This window comes from Halyomorpha halys, unplaced genomic scaffold (assembly GCF_000696795.3).
Source record: "Halyomorpha halys isolate HHAL.00 unplaced genomic scaffold, Hhal_1.1 Scaffold20.1, whole genome shotgun sequence".
In the NCBI taxonomy this organism is placed as follows: domain Eukaryota; kingdom Metazoa; phylum Arthropoda; class Insecta; order Hemiptera; family Pentatomidae; genus Halyomorpha; species Halyomorpha halys.
Window position 1 is genome coordinate 1447952 of NW_027110474.1, and position 14614 is coordinate 1462565.

Genomic DNA, 14614 nt, shown 5'->3' on the forward strand with positions numbered 1-14614 from the left:
TTCGAAATAAAATGTTTCAAGTACTCACCTCACTTTATTCAGAAAGTAGTAAGTACATTTAAAATTAAATTTGAACACTGAGAACATATAAACCTCAGCTTAATTAACATATTTCTTACAAACATTCATATTCATCGTCACTACACTATTAATTAATTCTGACCCATAATTATTTATCTTATTTTTAATTAATTTCAAACTCAACAACGAATTTCAAAACATTACATAAAAAGTAGTCACTCTGAAATTGAAGACATATTTTCGACTCGGAGTGTGACATAATCTCATATCCATCTCATTAAAAACCGGTCAAGTGGAAGAATTTATAAATTTTCTGACTAGGATAAGGTAAAGCCGATTAAAAAAAATTATATCACTGTCTAACTATAGAACATTATGCCAGATATCTTTAATAATGCGATCGAAGTAGATATTTAATATTATAATTATTTTAGAATATTCTTAACAAAAAAAGGCCAATTTTCATCGTTTTATAAATTAATAATTAAATAAAACAAACAATAATTTAACCATAGAAAATATCAAATATTAAACAAAAGTTTATAAATTATATCTAAGGTTGTTGTAGTGATGCCATCGCATTCACGATTATAGTGGCTGCGACATTATACATTATACACGATCAAAGTGGCTGCGACATTATACACGATCGTAGTGGCTGCGACATTGGAAATTATACACGATCGTAGTGGCTGCGACATTAGACATTATACACGATCGTTGTTGCTGCGACATTATTCATGACATACGATCGTAGTGGCTGTGGCATTAAACATTATACATGATCGTAGTGGCTGCGACATTAAACATTATACACGATCGTTATTGTTGCGACATTACTCATTATACACGATCGTTGTTGCTGCTACATTAAACATTATACACGTTCGTAGTGGCTGCAATATACATCAGCGTCACCGTGGACCTAAGCAAAATTCTAAATGCTCTTTACTATTAGTAGATAGAGATGAATGCATCTAGGAGTCAGTAAACTTAAAAAAAAAGGTGTAGTGAAAGTTGTTCTGTTTCTTCAAGTATAACTACTGTATAAGATTATTTTAATTAGAAATCAAGAAATGCAAATTTCATCATCACAAAACCTTAGCCAAAGATGAATTAAAAAAATCTTCTCGTCTGCTACATCAAGCAATCCAAATAGATGTTACAGTGTTAAAGGTACATTGTAACAAACTGTATTATCAATAACTAATTATTTAGTGAGAAAATAATTTCATAATTAATACGTATGCATTGTTTATTAACTATTGACAATGCAAAATGATAAAGTATTTCAGTTTAAAAAATTACTTAGTAAGTATTTTAGAAGAAGTTTAGTAAATTAGACACTAAAGTCCTCTCAAACTATTGTAATTTCAACGAGGATATGACCTAGCTCATATAAATGATAAATTAGTTTTACATTGATATGAATTGTCAATTTTAACGAAGCTGAAACCTTCCAGGCATATACCTTACCTAAATATATAATTACAGAAACTCGAAAATTGTCTTGTTTGTAATATTTCCCCTTTCTACATATTCCAAATATAGGCAACTGAAAATAAAAACAAATGTGTTGGTGGAAAAACCACTTCTATTTCGTCCATTTTCCGACTCTTACTACTTTCCAATCTTCACTAGATAAAATAAAAGACGTGAGAAAAACACTATATCTTAATTTTTGAAATGAGTCCTTAAAAGTTTAGAAAACTATTTCCAGTTCTTATTACTAATTAAAATCCACTAAAAAACAATAAATTCTATTATAAAGACGTATTCACATTAAAATATCTCGTATATAACAATAGTAATAACAATAACTCGAGTAAATGCTTATCATAAGCGAAAGACAGACTAGTTTCTCTCTTGCGGAGTATTGCGGGATCTGAATTGCGTTTAAAAGCCACCAGTGCGTTACTTTCTAACCAAGTTGCCCTTTACACTTGTTCTAATATGTAACTTTCTCAGGTGTCATCCTCCTATCCAATTTGATAACACGTTCACTTTCATTTCCAAAAATGTTTTACTAACATGACTGAAAGTACCAAAGTTTCTAATAGTACAAGTAGTCGAAAAGTCCGGGGGAGGGGGAAGTTATTTCACAATAATTTTGGATAACTTTGATGAAAATTGTAAAGTTATTTTATTTTTATTTTTTTATTTATTTAATGTAATTTACAACTGTATAAAATAAGAAATACAATAAGTAAATATGTTGTATGTTTCATATACACTTGAAAATCTTGGGAAGGAACCACCCATTGGTGTTACTTCAAACATTAATTTAAATTTGAAGGTCCTGTGGCCATCTTCTTTTCAGACGCCTTGGAGGATTATCAGGGATTGTTAAGGATGAAAGATTAAGAATTAATGGGTTAGGATGGTTAAGGAGTTTGGAATGAAAAGACACATTTCTTGAATGAGTTTATATGTAACGTAATAAGGAGCATCAAGGATTTTACGTAGAATTTTGGATTGTAAGGAATGGATGCGGGAGGAATTTGATGGTTTGGTGGAGCCCCAGAGCTCAATTCCATATGTCCAAATTGGTCTGATTATCGTAGTGTATACTAATTTTTTGTAGTGAATGGGAAGTTTAGAGCGTTTGTCAAGTAAGTGTTGTATCAATCGGAATCCACGAGCAGTTTGTAGTCGTTTTAGACTTGTGTTTGGATTCCAAGTAAGTCTGTTAATATGGAGTCCTAAGTATCGAATCTGTTCAACAAGCGTTCCATAAAGTTAATATTCAAAATTGACGACTCTGCCAACTGTAGATGGGGGGAATACAAAATGGTGGCTGTTACAAAACGTTACGAAAAATTTTTCTTCCGAAGCTCCATATCTTTAAAACTACCTACGACACTAAAAGACTTATAATAATAAAATAATATAAAAATATAACATCATTTAATGGAGAGTAAACCGGCTAAAATATGAGCCCTAATTGAACTGTTTACGTTCAGTAGTTCCTGAGATACATTTTTCAAAAAGAATTATTTTATTGTCTTTGTATATTTTTGTATTTCAAACGAAAAAAAAACTATTTTTTTTTTATTTTTTTTTTTAGGCAGCTGTATTTTAGTTAGCATTTTTTCTTTTCTTTTATACTAACTAAATTTTTCTATTTTTCTTTTCTTTATCAATTATTTTTTCCCTGTTTTTCTTATTTTTGACTAATATTTAATTTATTATGTTACTTATTTGGCCAACTTCCTCTGTATGCCTCTAAGCTATAACAAAGGTAAATAAATAAATTAAACAAAAATAAAACAGAAATAAAATTTATTACAAATAAGCATATAAAGAATTTTATAATAACAAAATTTTTCAAAAAGCAAAATTTTTTCTAAATATCAAAAAATAAATATTTTTAAAATTTATTTTAGCATATATGATGAAAACTATTATTCCCATTACGGATTATACTATTATTAACGATCATAACTATTACAAACGACTTAGGAATTCCCATTAGCTCTCAATTGAGGAGGAGTAGCAACAACGGTTTTCATGATATTCACCACAATAAAATTACACAATGTTGATTTCTTGTTGTTTGAAAGAGTTCAGTTTGTTCTCCCCTACCATTGTTGACAAAGACATAAATTTTGACTCATCCGTGTCTAATTTTCATCAGAGTAATTAAAAATTGGGGTAGAATACCTTAATGTCCATTTAAAAAATTCATAGATAGTGTTTTTACTAAGTCATATTTTAAATAGAATTATTTTATTATCTTTGTATATTTCTGTATTTCAAATATTAAAACTACAATTTTTTTTTAATTTTTTGGAGGCAGTTATATTTTAGTTAACATTTTTTCTTTTCTTTTTTACACTGAATTTTTCTATTTCTCATTTCTTTATCAATTATTTTTTTATGTTTTTCTTATTTTTGACTCACATTTAATTTATTATATTATTTATTTGGCCAATTTCCTCTGTATGTCTCTAAGCTATAAAAACGGTAAATAAATCATTAAATAAAAATAACACAGAAAAAAAGTTGTTACAAATAAGCATATAAAGAATTTTATAATAATAAACATTTTTTATTTAAATACTGAATAGTAAAGAAACGAACTACTTTTTTAGTAAAAGTATTAAATGTTCTCGTTGGTATTAGTATGAGATATTTAATTTTCTTTTCTTATCTGGACATAGGTAAGTCAATGTCAAACCCTTGGAACACGTTCCCTATTAAATACTCAACGTGACTTAAGGTTCATGGAGCCGGACATAGGGAATATAAAACTCCAATATTTCTTATTCTCCAATAAATTAATTATTCTTTTACTGTAATTTAAATGTTTATTATAGCCCGTAAGCGATCAACAACCTAAGGAGTTCATAAATACTAATAATTTAATCTTTATGAAACCGTCTTCAGTGCGTAGCACCAAGTGTCGACAGCAATTTTATTTGCCATTTATTATCTAGCGACTTAATTAATAATAATAAAAAAAATTACGTTAATGGGATCATCATTCTTTATGCGGGTTCATTCATGCAAGAGTATAATGCAGTTGTTACACAAGTATACTTTAATAACCGTAATAATTAATCAGTAAATGGTCATTAAGTCAATAAATTGATATTAAAAAACGTGGAAAATACTGCAGATGGAACTCTTTTTCGCCACGGATTTTATGAGTATAGTTTTATTAGTGTAGTTCTAATTTTAAAAATAGATGTAAATAGTGAAAAAAAAAATCTTGTCTTTTTTTAGAAATAGTATTATCCTAAAATTGAGAATGAACAAGTTGAATATTCAGAAGTAAAATTAGAAAAACTGAAGGTATCTTCTATTCTCTTTTCAGATGAAGTTTGTTATGTCATAAGTATAACAAAGTAAAGAAATTAATTTATTTAAAAAACAAAACAAAAAAAAAAGTTAAATTTCTGTTAAATCTCGCATAAGGTTATATTTATAATTAACTCACGTGTTTTTTTTTTCAAATGTCTTTAGGGTCACTTTTTAATTTATTTTTTACAGAATTTCTATTTGTCATTTTGTCTGATCTCATTGTTTTAAAATTATAAATACCCACTGATGTGTTGTCCTTCAGGATTTTTTTTAGTACAAAGAGGACAATAAATCAGTAAAATCTACGATTTTAAAATGATATAATATGATAAAATTAGAAAGAAATTCTGTAAAAAAAAAAAATATATACATTAAAAACTGACTATTAAACCCAGCCCATAAAGAAAAAAATAAGAAAATATCACCAATTGGTGCCTTTGAAAAAGAAAATTGGTTAGTTGAAAAAATAAAAATAAGAGGCCGTATTGAATTTATTTATAGGTTTATTTTTTTTTAATATAAAAGTCTTTAAAGATTTATTTATCAAATAGGTTTTTATATGCTTATAGCAAACAATACATAAACTTCAATTTGGATAGCAGCTGTAACAGATGTGAGTAGAATGTGAAGCGTATTCAAATTATCTGACATTTAGATATTACCCTGAAAGAGTCAATTTTAGTCTTTAATATAATTTATATTGATTAATCAAGACATTATATATCCTTTTGAATAATAGATATTGAGATATTATAGAATACAATTATCATATCGTGGAACCAAGTTGATACCTAGATATAGGTCACAGCTGAGTCGGTTCCCATTGACTCTAATAGTCGAAAAAAGTACACAACTTTCTCTTTCAGATCCTTCCTACTAACCGGTACGTTAACATTCCGAAATAAAAGTTACGTTTATTATATTTGCCTCATAATTCTGAAGTTATATATAACAGATATCAGGCAGTGTTAAATAACGTAAAGGCGAGGAGGTCCATGATGGGTGGGGCATTTGACTGAAAGCAATTCATCAAGGTATCTCAACAGAGTAATCGTCAGTGAGCATACAGGGGGTCAAAAATACATTGGGCAACCAGTAAAAAGAAATTATATCAGATGAAGATGGACAAAAGAGGCTAATATATAGAATTGCAAATTATAATACCATAAAAAATCATAATGGAAAACTTATTATTGATCAAATTAAATAATTAAATAACAGCATTTTATCGTCTGTGATAAAGTAGAAAGACATGTGGTTGCAAAAGATATGTACCGTTGAAGAGAGTTGTGAGAAAGGGCTGAGAGGAAAACATTTTTTCATCCAGTTACCATATTTTCTGTTAAACAGCATTTCCCAAACTTTTCTTGCTTGATTAGTTTTTCTCAATGTAAAAAGAAAAGTTTAATTTAGCTTTTCAAATTCTATCTGTAATTAAAAATCAAAAATCACTTTTAATAATTAATCTCTTTCATAGATGTCATTTGCTCTATTAAATAAAGAAGTCCTCATTTGTGGTCCTAAATCATCCATAAATGTTTTGTTTATTGCCTCATTGTTTTTTATTATTCAATACCCTTTCAGTACCATATTAATTTCAAATAAATTTTTAAAAAATGTTCCTAATTTGGTATATGAAATTCATTTAGGCTCCAGGTAAATATGTCGGAATTTAAAGGCAAAAATACTTCAATAGTGTTAATTAATAAACAAAATGTTCTATGTTTCAGCTGATACCCTTTCCTTAGCAACAAACAGCGCACATTCAAGTTGATTTATTTTTGTCTAGATTCATATTGAATAAAAATCTCTACTTTAAACTATTTTTTTTATTATTTTAATCATTTTTTATTTTATTTTTAATTAATTATTTTTAAACCTATATATACAGAATACCACATAAACTATCATACTGTGGTCATACTGTGGGAGCAGACATGCCTTAAGAACAAAACCGTCCATACGATCCATATTCCGATTCTCAACGGTAGGGGATAATAATCAAATATTGTGTTCTCAGATCTTATCCGTAGTTTTTCTTATAAAAACACAAATAAATATACTATAAAGCTCCCTTAAAAAACTTGAGAGGTACCAAATTTAAAATGAGAAAATTTTCAATAAAGGTAATGGATTGAGTCCAAAAAAGAAAATGAGCGTTCCAATTTATGTTGAAAATAAATGTTTAATATTTCTTATCATTTTTGAACATTTGAAGCAGCTATTACTCTTCAATGGCTAAGTTCTAATCATTACGGATCTCAAAAAAACTTCTTCATCTTTAATATAACATAACAAAATATAAAGTTATTATAATTAATAAGGCACAAAACAAGCCTACCTTTATTGACAAATTAAGAATAGTAGGAAGCAAAAAAAAAAAGCACCCATAAGAGAATCATATTTAATTATAAATTATCTTGTTTTTTATCTATATAAATACAATTAATTATTTTATTCTCCAAATCCTGTCTGCTGTCCACTGCATCACCATAAACTAGCGCATTTAATTTTCCCCATAAAAGTCCTCTCTCTTTTGAGTTTTTGTTTTTTTCAATTTTGCATTCTCGCATCCTTAATTGGCCAATGAAGGTAGGCTTGTTTTGCTTTATATTAAAGATTTATATTAAAGCTTGACAAACGAAGAAGTTTTTTTGAGATTCAGGATAATTACAACTTAGGCATTGAAGAAATAGCTGCTTCAAATGTCCTAAAAGTTTTCGATATATTAAATTTTAATTTTCAACATAACGTTGTGGAAAGCTTATTTTATTTTCAGGCAAATTCATCCCATTAAATTTATAGGAAAATTTCTCATCTTTAATTTGGTACCTCTTACATTTTTTAAGGGAGCTTTATAGTTGATTTATTGAAGTTTTTCCTGAAAAAAACACGAATAACTGTAAAAAGACAAAATTTGATTCTCCCCCCCCCCCATACCGTTGAGTATCACATTATGGATCATATATATTTTTTTGTTCCTCTTAAGGTTTAGTGTCTGCTCCCATAATATGACCACTCATTTGTGGGAAAACCTGAATATTAGTTGAAAAAAAATAAATGACTTTCATGAGAGAAACTTTTTTTATTTTGCTCTATTAAGTTGCTATTAGTTATTTTGTTCGATGATGAGCTAATTCCACGAGCTATAGATTACCAGCTGTTTTCTAAATCTTAAAAAATCATGAAATTCTTTGACACCATAAACTTCAATCTACTTTTCGATTAAATAAAACTCAGATATCCTAATTTGGATTTATTTTTGTCTAAATTCATATTGAGTAAAAAAAATGATAATTTTTTTTTCTAATTATTATATACCTTTTCTTTTATTTTTAGAGTCATTCACTAACTATTGATTTCTAGATGTTTATTATTAATTTTTAAAAATAATACAAAGTTTTCCTACGTACTCATAAACGTTGCTCCATACCACAAAAAAAAATTAAAGACATGAACATAAGCATACCATAACCAGGCATTTTTTTTTCTTTAATTTATACTTTAAGAAAAGTGAAGAATAAATTTCGAACATTTCTGATTCCTATAAGTGGATCCAAAATTTGGGGCAATGTAACACACTTTGATGGTTCTCAGTTGGATCCCGGTACCCTCAAAGAATTTTTCAAGGAGTTAGTTCATGAATGTCGAGGAGGGGGCGAGGTTCTTTGCAAATAACCGAAACAAAGGTTAAATCAGGCATTGTGTATTTTCGGTGTTTGGTAAAACTTGTTAAGACATCCGAAACGGATTAATTCGCTTTAAATATTTGAATTTTAACCTGAAACTGCTGTTACTATTTCTAAATACATTAAAAAAACAGGAAAAACCAAACCTTATACAAAATATAAACCTTGAAGAGGTCGAAGAACTTCACGTGTCGTCGTAGATGCAGTATTCAACTATAAAATCTTTTCAAGGTTCGATAGCTATATAAAGTATATAAAAAATAAAAAATATTAAAAACAGTAAAATTTAAAAATAACACTGCTGTATATAACTAAACAGAAATATAAACTGTTGTATATAATTATTTATTTATAAGTTCTATAGTCTACAATTGGACAAGAAAATATATATATTGACATACATTAATAAATTTAAGAAACTGAAATGCAACTTTTTTGAAGTTGGAAAACTAAGATTTAAAAAAAAATGTATGAGATTCCTATTTTTTTTTTTTTTTCCAGTTATCAGACTTTAGCTGAGAATTAAAAATTCAATATTTTAAATAATATATTCAATTTAATTATTTAAAAGTATTTTAAACGAAGTCAATTTAGTTACTAAAATTATAATTTTAAACAAATTAATTATTATTGTTATTTTATAATCATTATTTTAAACAATGTAAAGAACTATTCAAATATATATTTTGTAATAAGAATGTTTTTTTGATTCCTGATTTTTTTTGCCTGTTATCAAACTGCACTTTTTTCTGAAAAAGAAAAATTTAATATTCTCAAAAATATATTAAATTTTATCAAATATTATAAACAAAGTCATGAAGTCAATTTTGTTTTAAAATAAACAAAATCATTACTAATGTTATTTGATGATAATTATTATTATTTGAAACAATGTTAAGAACCATTCCAGCATATATTTTGTAATAAGAATATGTTTTGAGTCCTGATCGAGCAAATCATGCAAAATTGTAAGAGGTTCGGATTAATAGCAATTAATGGTTTAGAATGAAACATCAAGCAGGATAAAATTTGTAAATAATTTCATCAAGTAATTTGTTATTTTTAACAAATGTATAGCGTAGATGTGTAGATTTGAAAAAACAGAGCTATGAAAATAAATTTTTAGTTACTAATGGTTCGTTTATAAATAAACATATAATCCATAGAAATTTAGTTATAGTTTTATTTACAAATAATTATCTAACTCTAATAAAAATACAGAAGTGTGGTTTTTAAACCACATTGAATTGAATCAACGATTTGTATTATTATGTGGTTCTTTTCTAAAAGAATCACTTGGCACATGCTAAATAAAAAAATCTCTAAATTACTATCTGGTTTAGGTATATTTTAATGCTGTATCGAATAATTTTTATATTGGTAAATCAAAACAAAAATTATAAATAATAAATAACTTATTTACTGTGGTGTCGTTGTCTGTTTTATTCAAGTTCGACAAGACGAACAATTCTCAAAAATTTACAGATGTTGGTGACCTTGATAATTTACGCCGAAAACACTCATCTCAGAGATCATTATCTACGCCGGACATGTACAGTTGGATTACTTCTTAAATATAAATTAATTTCACTATCAGTATTTAGAAAATACAATATATTACGTAATATATAGTAATTACAAACTTAGAAAAAAAAATAATTAAAAAAACTGGGATCTAAAATTTAACAAAATCTACAATTTGGATAATTAAAGAATTATGTATTAATGGAGCAATAAACCTTCATTTCTCGTGGCGATAAACGTGAAGAGAAAGTCTGAATAAAACACGTTGATCGTGCAGGAAGTCAAAGCTAAATAAAGGGGGTTCTTAAAATAAATTTCAATTTACATGTATGATATATATGAACAATTATGAACAAAAATACCCTCAAATAAGAGATTTACATGTTGTTTGATTAATAACCTAGGATTCAACATTAGATTTTTTTTTAAATTTTACACATGAATTTGAATAAAAGTTTTCTTCTATATTTCTGCGCATAATATTTCTTCTTTTCCTTAGGAAGCCAAGATAAAATATTCAGAAAATACAAAACAACTCAACGCCTACTATCTTACTCGCTCGTTGAAGTCTACATAGACTTCAATGCCAATGTAACCCACAGCTTTTATTTGTTTGTTTTAAATACTTTTCAATTGCACAATACAATTTAATTTCTTCACTACAGTAATAATACTATAATAATCTATAACCAAACTAATTTAATATGCATATATAATAAACATACCATGGACTTCAAAATAGAGCTACTGACAATTTTTTTAATCTAAAAAAAATCAGAACCAGTCAATAGCTATAAAATGTTCAAAATTACTCTTGAATGAATTCAGTGCCTTTTTTAGCTTTTCGTAAACTTATATATGTCATCAATGTTTTTAAAACATTTTTTTTTTCAAATATACTTTTAAAAACATCCTACTAAGCATCTGGTAAACTACTTTTCCCCTTACCTTAGCGATATAGTAGACTTCTTATTTAGACTTAGTTTGGAAGACGAATGAATCAAAGACTTGGAGGCAGAGGAAGGCACATAGCAGTTCACTTTCCACTTCAAGACTGACGGTAAGACCTGCCCAACTGTCAGCTCCCCCACCAGCCACTCCTCTGAAGATTCCAACAATGGACATTCGAATCCAGCTATAGGAACATCACGAGATTTATGGAATTATTGATTAGGAAAATAATAAAAATCTAGCATAAATACGGCAACAGGCATCTATCATATTTCAATCCAAAATGATATATAATAAAAACTTACGGAACATAGGAAAGAAGGTTCAGTATTTGAATGAATGAAAAAATAATTGTATTTTGGGACTGAAGTCCTCTGAGAATAATTAGATGGTTCAGACTGACTTTATATTTAGCAAAATATTGACTAAATTTTGGTATTTATATTACAATTGTATGGTGTAGATAAATGTAATGGATATACATATTATTTACAATGACTCACTAGTTTGATGATGTAGTATATGAAAGAATAGGTGTTGTTCAAAGGAAAAAAAACGGAGGTTTGGCGAATAAAGGTGGGGGAAAAATCCTGATGGAAGTTGCATAGATAAGGATTTGCAGAAGGAGGCGGTTTTATGAGAGAGCATCTATAAACCAATCGGTTGGCATCTAGTGAATATATAGATGAACGTATACTCAAGAGATCAACGATGTAGGAAGGTTTTTTAGTTTCAAAGACTTGGAAACGAAAACCAACGAGACATCAGAAAATGATAGTGTTATTAAGAAAGAGGTTTTAGCGATATCTGTATGTTTTAGAAAAGAGGTTTATAAACTACTCATGCACATCCAACTCGGCCCGCAACAGTTTATTTGTACTGAATTGAAAAATTTACAGTGAAAATAAACAGTGCCGAAGCAAGATCTTGTTGGGCCATCTTAGAAGAAGTGGTATAATAGAGGGGGGAAGCTGGTAGAAAAAGTGAAGCCAAAAAGGCGGGCCTTATGTGCCTTTCAGAGGCGTGACAGAGGAGTAAGGGGATAATAAGAGCAAATCATTGGCTGTCTTATGTTTCAGTCTAGATTACAATAGCGATTATTCCTATTAACCTCTACGTAAACTTTGCTTTCGTGGGCGTGGCCTTTTTGGCTTCACTTTTGTTTGGAAGCAAATTAGAATTATTCCAGCACTCTGGGGTCTTTAAACAATACGTTATTTCTTGACAATAATAATAAACAAATTTGTTATTTCAACATCTACTATCTGAAGCTCTAGTTCTTCAGGGCAGAATTTAAAGTTCGGACGATACAAGGCCCGGGGTTCCGCCACATCACATTATCTAGGTAACTTTTATTAAGAAAATACTTTAACTATTAGGCTAATCAATAAACTGTAGAAACGAAAACTAAGACTTTCCTTAACTCATCATAAACACTTTGTTAATTAAACAATTTTTTTTTTTTAGCGTGCGCCCCAAGTTTAGTACCTTGTGGAAAATCCAGTTCTGTAGGTCATAACCCTTGGGACTTAATGGAGGAAGCGGTGTGGTCCACATGCTAATATGTTTGAAGAATCCTTATCAAGAGCAGGTGTAGATTAGTAGTTCCTGATTGTATGTCCGACTGTTTTTAGGGACTCTAGCCTGATATAAGCTGATTCGTATTTATGTGAATTTTAATCCCGATTTCACCTGAAGAGCTTCTACTGAACATATGTTTTCAGGTTATACTAATATTAACAGTAAAATTATCAATAATGATTAATTAATTATCGATAACTTCATCAATATTGATGAAATTTGGAAAAGAATATCAGTTTGGAGAATTTTTAAATTTATTTTTTTAGAAAAGTTCATCTAGCTAATCATTATTATAGAACTATTTTTGAGTAGTTTTTGGTTTCAGAAAGGTAACGATTTTTTTTAATAACTAAGATAGAATTCTTTAAAATAGAGTATCTAGAATAAGAAGCATTTCTGATCCAAAAAAAAAAAATATTTTTTTAGATTTATTGAACTAACTTAGCAAAAGTTTTTGTAAATTCAACAAATTAATGTTTATTAAATCGAGTAGTCATAAAAGATTTGTTCCAAAACGAACAGTCGAATTATTGTGAGTAGTTTGGGAGATATAGGATACTGTCTAGGTAAAAGGGGTGAAAAATTTAGAATTTTAAAGCAAAAGAAATGTGTTTTCGATTAATTCATGAAGTTTAAAATGTATGTAATTTGAAAATAATTCATTAAAACAAAAGTCATATTCCATATGTTGAAATACAGCTAACTTATTTAGTATTTATTTTAGATTTAACTAACTGCTTATATTGGAATGCGATATTGTTTAGTAGACTACAGGTTAATCTTTAAAAGAAATCTTTCTACTTGTGCACTAATTATATCCGAGAGTCACGTCGACATCAGAGGACATCATAGCCGAACACTTTGGGGTGACAGTCCCACAGTGCCTTGTTCATAAGGCTGTGGGTTTGACTTTCAACTGGATCAGTCAATATTTATTTCGTGTTGGTTCCAAGAAATGAATCTTGACATTCAGAGACCTCATAGATATCTCACCCTAATATAGACCCTAATCTGGGACCATTTTGGCCTTCGATGGAAGAATTGAGCCGACAAAAAAAAAAAACCTTATGATTATCACTGCTCATAAATAAAGTTTTTTTTCAATCTTAATTGTAATAAGAATAAAGTTCGAAATTCACAGATTTGAGAAAAAAGACGGGACAATGAAACGCCTCCAGTACGGAGATGTGTGCATATGAAATCTCTGATTGGACGCCAGTGCCGTAATGGAGGGTTTCGAGGATCAACAGTAGATGAACAGTGACTTTGAAGCCAAAGAAAAATCAGCCAAGTAGCTTCGGAAGAAAGCCTCAGGCGTTGGATTTTCTTTTATTTGAGTTTTGGGTTCAATGTCTTTAAACATGAAACTTTTAATTTTAATAGGAGATTAATTCTTTTTTTAATAATTTTGTTTGGTTGGTTAATAAGATCCATTATTCAGAATAATCAACCAAAATCAAAGTTCATTGCAAACATCTGCTCGTACATAACTCAACCAAATTCCACTTTGGTTAAGTACTCACGTAATTAAGTACGACGTAAAATTAATTTTATTGATCATTTTGCACAACATTTTTTCTCTTCATCGGGTTTGGTTAAAGAGTCATCCGTTGTATTTGCTTTTAAATATTTCATATGAAGCTTCAAAAAGTTGTTTTTAAACCTTGTAAAATTCTTTAAATGGAGTTAAGCATTATATCTAAGCATGACGTGCAGATGGTGAATATACACAGTAGATACACACATCATGAGACACATTCTTTCCAGAATCAGTCAGCTGAGACAAACGTTGGGATTAATTTACCGTGGAACATATAATCGCAAAGATTATCATAATCGATATTAATAATAACACCAATTTAGTTTGTTTGTAATCGTGATTCTATGGGAAACAGACCAGAAACGCCAATGCAGAATATGCAAGATAAATAACCGCATACTTTATCATTAGTAACAAAAACAATTAAATATTTTATTTGACTTAAATTTCTCTTAGTTTTATTATATTACATCAATCATTATTAAATTATATTTATTATATA

At 28.5% G+C, this 14614-nt stretch overlaps 1 protein-coding gene across 1 annotated transcript in view; it reads right to left on the reverse strand.

Annotated features, from left to right (window-relative positions):
* Positions 1 to 12685, reverse strand: part of Cht6 (Chitinase 6) — a 194646-nt gene extending 181961 nt beyond the window's left edge. Inside the window, exons 1-2 of the mRNA XM_067048667.1 lie at positions 12480 to 12685; positions 10989 to 11175 (exon numbers count right to left, since the gene is read on the reverse strand). The gene's annotated coding sequence lies outside the window, so the exon portion shown is untranslated. The remainder of the gene's footprint in view (positions 1 to 10988; positions 11176 to 12479) is intronic.
* Positions 12686 to 14614: the final 1929 nt, after the last annotated feature.